The 7106-nt window shown below is 36.1% G+C and overlaps 1 pseudogene; it reads right to left on the bottom strand.

Moving 5' to 3' along the window:
- Positions 1-6103: 6103 nt before the first annotated feature.
- Positions 6104-6203, bottom strand: LOC127230811 (uncharacterized; annotated as a pseudogene).
- Positions 6204-7106: the final 903 nt, after the last annotated feature.

Genomic DNA, 7106 nt, shown 5'->3' with positions numbered 1-7106 from the left:
ACTGAAATATTGTGATGATACAGTTTAGTATTTAGATGCCAAAACAAAAGTATTATGTTGTCAAAATTCAGCCATTTCTAATTTCACTAAATCCTTCTCAATTATTTTCACATGAATACACTTGAGAAATCATTTGGGTTTATATCATTTTTAGCAGAAGGAGATTTTATGGCCTTTAAACATATCAAAGAAACAAACTTAAAGTTTTCCATGCATACTTGATTACTCAAATTAGAATTGAATACCAAAAGAATACATACATACATACATACATACATACATACACACATACATACATACATACACATATATAGAGAAAAATTAGTTCATCCTAATTTTCCAGTTAGAAGTTTAGTGCCTATGAGAAAAGCATATCATACTTTACATGTTGCAGTGCCTTTTGCACAAAAATATTTAACAAATGCTTTGGGAATTGGAATATATACAGATACTATTCTTGAAAAGAACGTTATGTTCTTCGGTGCCAGGATTTAATTATATTTTTATATTTTCAATTAAATCATTATTGAACTATAATGTGTGCTTGAGTAGCAAGACTGTGTTCTTGCTACTAAAAGGAAGAACAGAAGAGGACAGAGGAAGGACAAGTGAAATGATACAAAGAGAGGGAAAGTAGGGAATGAGGGAGGAAAGAAGTAATGTGGAGATTAATAGTTTACATAGGTAAAACACAAACACACATATTCAATTTGAATTTTTAATTGCACCTCAATTAAGATAAAATTTTTAACATATCATTATAAAAATGTGGTATAAATGAGAGCAGAATATGGTCTTATCCACACTCAAAAAAGCATTCTTTCATGACCTGCTCTTGGCTCAAACATTATTTAAAGTAGGTAATTCTGACCATTCCTTAAAAATAATTTTTCTTCATTCAAATCTTACATGGCATATGACAGTACAGTTTTTATAAAACAGTTTCCTTGTATTTCTTGATGCATGTTACTAATTCCATAGCCACATTCATGCTGAACTCAGTATGTCTTCTCAAATATCAGACATATTTAAACTTATAGGCTTTGTGTTAATATTTAAAGTCTAGTTTTGTGACATATTATAAATACTTCTGATATTTTATTCCCTTACTTGAGACTTTCAAGCTCAGTTATGAGAAATTGCTCATTTTGCCAGGATGTTACAGTAATATCTACAGTTGTTTAACTTTCAGCACAACATTATTATTCAGGTTTCTAATATCAAAACTTTTACAGTTATAAATGATAGGTAAAAATTGTCATTGAAACAAATTCTAGCCGGTAATGGCATGTCAAAACAAATTTATGACTGCTAAACTGAGCAGTAATCACACATATATAATTTATTTTGCTTTCAAACATCTAAACAATAGTATAAATAGCTAATGTCTATCACTGTGACAGAACTAAAACTAATTACCTGAAAAGTGATGAAGTAAATATTAAGAATACCAGTGGCAGAAAAAATTCCAAATATTTTATGTGTTTATCCTGTTATCCATTTAGTATATGCACTGTCAGAAATCTGAATCTATAATAAACCATGGAAGGTCCAGATTCCCAGGCCACACAGTGAATCTACTTCCATGTGTTCAATGTCATGTATAGAAACATGGAGTTTCTCATGTTGCAAAGGATACTGATATAGGCAAAATACAAAATTTGCTCATGCTCCAACTTTTAAATATTTAAGTTGAATGCATAGATCTCTGCTAGTTAACATCGAACATCAAAGCATATATCTAAGGTCATCTTTTCAAATATCTTTAAAAATATTTATATATATATATATGTATATATATATATATATATGAATATATATACATCACAGATAATAAAATCCCAGAAATAAATATTGGAGTTTTAAGCTAAAGATCATAAAAGCAAAGCAGACAAGCCACTAGAGAATTCTTAACCTCTACCAAGGCTCTGACCAAAGGGGCAATCCTGTGACTGTAGGTTGATTTATTTAGGGTCTCCTTCCTTCTTATATTCCTCTCTACTGCTATAAATAATGGCATGCACTACCACCACAGGGTCCTTACATATTTGATAAAAAGGTTTTAGTATTAATGCACTTGTTGATGCTTTAAATATTCCTGAGGTCATCATTATTTTAATCAAAAGGGACTTTTTAAATTTAGTAATGTGCCTCCAGCAGGTTTCTTATCAACTTGTTATAATTGTGGATAGAAAAAGAGACAATATCATTACACTTTGCTGTGTGCCTAGGTAGGTTTCAGTATATTTTGTCATGTCCAGCAGCAATTCAAAGTTTGGCTTTGTACAATTTGAGAAACTAGTCCCTGTATTGGGTACTCCTGAGGATTTTTATTTTAACTGTATGTGCATCTGAGAATGACCTATAATTTCTGACTCTTCTGATTCCATCTCTGGAGTGTTCAGATTACAAGTCTATCATGGAATAATAAGGATCAGGATAAACAGATAGGATGAATAGATGTTTAACCAGGAAGAAATAACTTACAATGAAGACAGATGAATGTCAGAAGGTTCCTGATCCCAAGGATACCCCCAAATGCTCTCTGTGTCCATCCAGCAAGCAAGAGAGTGTTCCAGGGTCCTTGCCCCAGACCTAATTCCCCCAGGTCAAGTCTGACCCTGACCCTACCACATGAACCTCAGAGGTAGAGTCAGGAAAATCTAAAATTCAAAGTCACCCTAGCCGACATAGTTTGAGAGAAGAACCTTAAATGCAAGAGAGTATATAAGAAAAGAAAAAAACAACTACACAAATAAACAGAAAATAATTCTGTATTCTTTCTCTACATTTTTATTGAAATGACTGAAACACACACACACACACACACACACACACACACACACACATATACACATACATGTATACATACCTCTGTACGTATATAATTCAACTACAGTATCATTTGTAAAGATGGAAATATGCCAACAAATTCAAAGTTTAATGAATAAATCAACAAAGAAATGTAATAACAAAGATAGCTGCAGTCTGGGATGAGTTCTTGGCAGTAAGCCTTGGATGTTTCAAGGTCAGAATTAACTGTTTTACAGCAGGTGAACATCATCAAATAAAGAAGTGTGAGTGAAAAACTAAGCACAGAACTGTGATAATTTGCAAATGCTTGCTTCAAGGCTTAGAAAACTGTTTTTAAAAGGTAAAGTTGACAGGTTTTTAGAGAGAATATATCATTAAGCCAGAAGAAAGACATGCAAATAAGAGGGAAAAATGGAAGGGAGGAAGGAAGGAGGAAGGAAGAAGGGAGGAATGAAAGGAAAGAAAGAAGGAAGGAGGAAGGAAGAAGGGAGGAATGGAAGGAAGGAAGGAAGGAGGAAGGAAGGAATAGAAGGAAGGAAGGAAGGAAGGAAGGAAGGAAGGAAAGAAGAAAGGAAGGAAGGATGAAAGAGCAAATGTAATTCTACCCAGGAATAAAATACAGAAGATAATCTCTGTTGCAAAACCAGCCTTTAATTTTTCCATCTGTGTAGGGCATTGGGACAGCCACCTACACTTATCTTCCACAAAGTCTAAAAAGGAATGCATTCACTTGCAAATTTTCCTACTCATATACAAAAATAATTTAAGGATCAAGTCTATCTAGAAATCAGTGCTAACCATTAATATGTGACACATGTTGCTTCTGTCCCTCATTACAGTCATTTGACTGTCATATTTTGTTGAAATAAGGTATTGCTGCATAGCCCTGGCTGGCCTGGACTTGACTATATCAAACAGGCTAAACATGAATTCACAAAATTCACTCCCAACACTGCCTCCTAGTACTAAGGCATATATGACCGCACCCTGGACTTTACCTACTTTTGTGGAAAGTGGGCCAACAGAATAAATTCAAAATGATAAGGAAATGCTTGGATTTTCCATTTGTTCAATACTCGTATCAGGTGTTTGAGAGATAGCATATTTACCAAATGAAAACAAGAAAAGCAACCTCAGAATGGGGCATTAGAAGAATTAATAGTAATTTTTGAAATAAATATAACATGGTCATAGATGAGGATATAGTTGATATTACAAGAAAGAAAAAGTATGCAGTTTTGATAATGTTTTTGCTCTTCAAAAATTCCTCCCAGAACTTCTTCATCTCCAAACCCACCCAACTTCATATTCTTCTTCCAAAATAGAACAAAACAAATGTTTTTCTTAACACCTAAACATTAGTCCACATTTATTATCCATTCATTAGTTGATGGACAAAGAAGAATTTTTCAATTTAGGACTTTTATGAATAGAGTAACAATAGACAAAGATGAGCAAGCATTTCTGTACTGGGATCTAGAATCCTTTGTATATATTTCCAGGAGTGGCTTAGCTGGATCTTGACATATATCCATTCCCTAGCTTCTTGAGGAATCACCACCCTGATTTCCATAGTGGCTGTATAAGTTTAAACTCCCACAAGTGATGAGTAAGTGTTCTTCCTCCTAATCCTTGCTGGGATGTGCTGAGCTGCCATCTGTTTAATTGTTCTTTGCCATTCTGACTAGAGAAAGATGTAATCTCAGAGTAATTTTAGTATGTGTTTTCCTAATGACTAAGGATGTTAAATACTTTTTAAAGTATTTTTTGGCCATTCTCATGCATTATCCTATTAATACAAAATGCATGATAATATCCATTGCTGGGTATATTGCAGCAAAGTGGTTTGTAGATTTTATTTGCTCATTTCTGCTTCCTGCTAAGAGGATCCCTCCTCCCTCCCCTCTCCTCCCATCCTCTCTCATTCTTCCCTTCCCTCCTCTCCCCTCCCCTTTACTTCTCTTTGTATTCTTTACTTTTCTGCTTCCTTAATTAGTGCAATGGATTGATTTCATATATAGTTCTTTTACACCAGAAGTTCTCAACCTGTAGGTCCTGACCCCTTTGGGGTCAGATGCCCCTTTCACAGGGGTCTCATACCAGATATCCTACATATCAGATATGTACATTACAATTGATAATGGTAGTAAAAATTACAGTTCTGAAGTAGCAATGAAAATAATTTTATTGTTGTGGTCACCACAACATGAAGAACTATATAAAAGTGTTGCAGCATTAGGACATTTGAGAACCACTGCTTTACAAAAAGTAGAAAGACGGAGGTCTCCCACACTGATTCCTGACCAATGCAATTCACACTTTCATTTTACAGATCTAAAAGAATATACTTCTGTTCAATTCTAATTTCCTGCTCCTTGTAACTGAAAGATGAAGTTAGACCCATTATGAAGTGTTGGGGGAGGGAAGCTTATTGTATTAAAATAATTACAACCTGCATTGTGATTGGACCCCTTAGAGAACAGCTTTAAGTTCTATTCTGAATGCTCTGGTCCCTTTCAGATATAGATAAGAGATAATAGACCTACCATGGATGTGGCTGCCAACCTGATAAAAACACACATGATGAAGAGATATGGAAGCTTTGAATCCTCTTATCTTCATTTCCAGTGCTTGGTAAGATGAGGGAATTGTAATAGACTGAAGCATTGTTGCTGTCTTGTCTGGGAAAGCTAAATTAAGATATTTATGTAGAGACAATGATATACTCAGAAGATAGCTGACAGAAATAGAAACACACTAGGGAACTACAGTATATATTAATGCCAATTTTTGATTTAAGTCAGGCTTTGGAAAATCATTGATTACTACTAGTTTTGAAGACAATTCAAATATAAAGTACACCACATAATAGGTTCTTTTTATATTTGGCATATTTAATTTAGGAATATGTACATGAAGATTTATACTGTAATTTTGTGCTTTTCTCCAAATATTTAGATAAAGATACCTGTCTTCAAGTTGCAGAACCGTCCACATTCACAGGAAACCGACCAAGACACAGGATCCCTTATGTCTGTGTTACTTCCTTTCATGGAATAATCTCCATGTGTGCATAGGCTACATAGTAGACTGTCACTACTTACTGACTTTACATTTCCAATAATTTGTCTCTTATTCCCCTAGTCACATGATTCTGTTTCCAATTCTGGAGCATTCCCATCATGTTCATATTGGCAGCTTGTAGAATGTACTTTGCTGTCATTGCTCTTTTAGGATGACTCCCCTCTCTGTCCACTTTTGGCTAAATATTAGTACACTAATGGACCCTAAAAATATATTGGATATTGATGGGGCTACTTTGAGCAGGAGCCATGCTAATCTTCTCTGTATTGTTCCAATATTAGTATATGTGCTGCCGAAGTGAGCACTTGATGGGGATACTTTTCATCAAAGTGTTTTACCATTTCTAGTGCCAAGGCTGCTATGTTTTCTTCTTTAACTACTAGCATAAAAAAAAATCTAGCCTGGGCCTGGTACTCTCCAGCTGAGGCTTCTTTAGCAGAGGCTCTGCTTTGGTGATCAAGGATTCTGCAAGCAGGAACTCAGAGTGCTCCCACAGAGAAAGGCAGATCTCTGGGAGGGGCTCGGGATTCCAATAGAGGACCGGAGATGGGAGTCAGAGACCAAGCAGGTGGAAATGACCGATGGTCCCGTGTGGATAGGCAGCTCTCCTATGTTCAGAGCCACTCCCAGAAGTTCCCAGAAGCTGTGTGGACTGTTGGCTCCACCCTCTGTCCCAGTGCTCAACCAGAGCAGTTGGACAGTGGGCAGCATAGGGCACAGGGTGGGGGTGGGTGGGGGTGTATCAGAACTCCAAGTGTGCTCTGGATGGGGCAGGACACAGGAACAGGGTGATCCAGGGCCAACCCAGGGAGTTCCCTGGGGAGGGTGGAGGGGAGAGGCTGCCAGAATTAGTTTACCACAGGATCTGGCAATCCCCCTCTTAGGCATATACCCAAATGATCCACATCCATGAAACAAAGATATGTGCTCAACTATGTTCATAGCAGCATTATTTGTAATCGCAAGAACCTAGAAGAAAACTACATGCCCCTCAACTGGGAAATGGATAAAGAAGATGTGGCACACCTACACAATGGAATATTATTCAGCAGAAAAAAATAATGGAATCTTGAAATTAGTAGGCAAGTGAATGGCACTTGAAGAAACCATCCTGAATGAGGTAACAAAATCACAAAAAGAGGAACTTGGTATGAACCCACTCATATATGGATTTTAGACCTAGAGCAAAGGATCACCAGCCTATAATT

This window comes from Phodopus roborovskii, unplaced genomic scaffold, assembly GCF_943737965.1.
Source record: "Phodopus roborovskii unplaced genomic scaffold, PHOROB, whole genome shotgun sequence".
NCBI lineage: Eukaryota > Metazoa > Chordata > Mammalia > Rodentia > Cricetidae > Phodopus > Phodopus roborovskii.
Note: the sequence above shows the minus strand (reverse complement) of the source record. Positions and strands in the feature narration are given on the sequence as shown.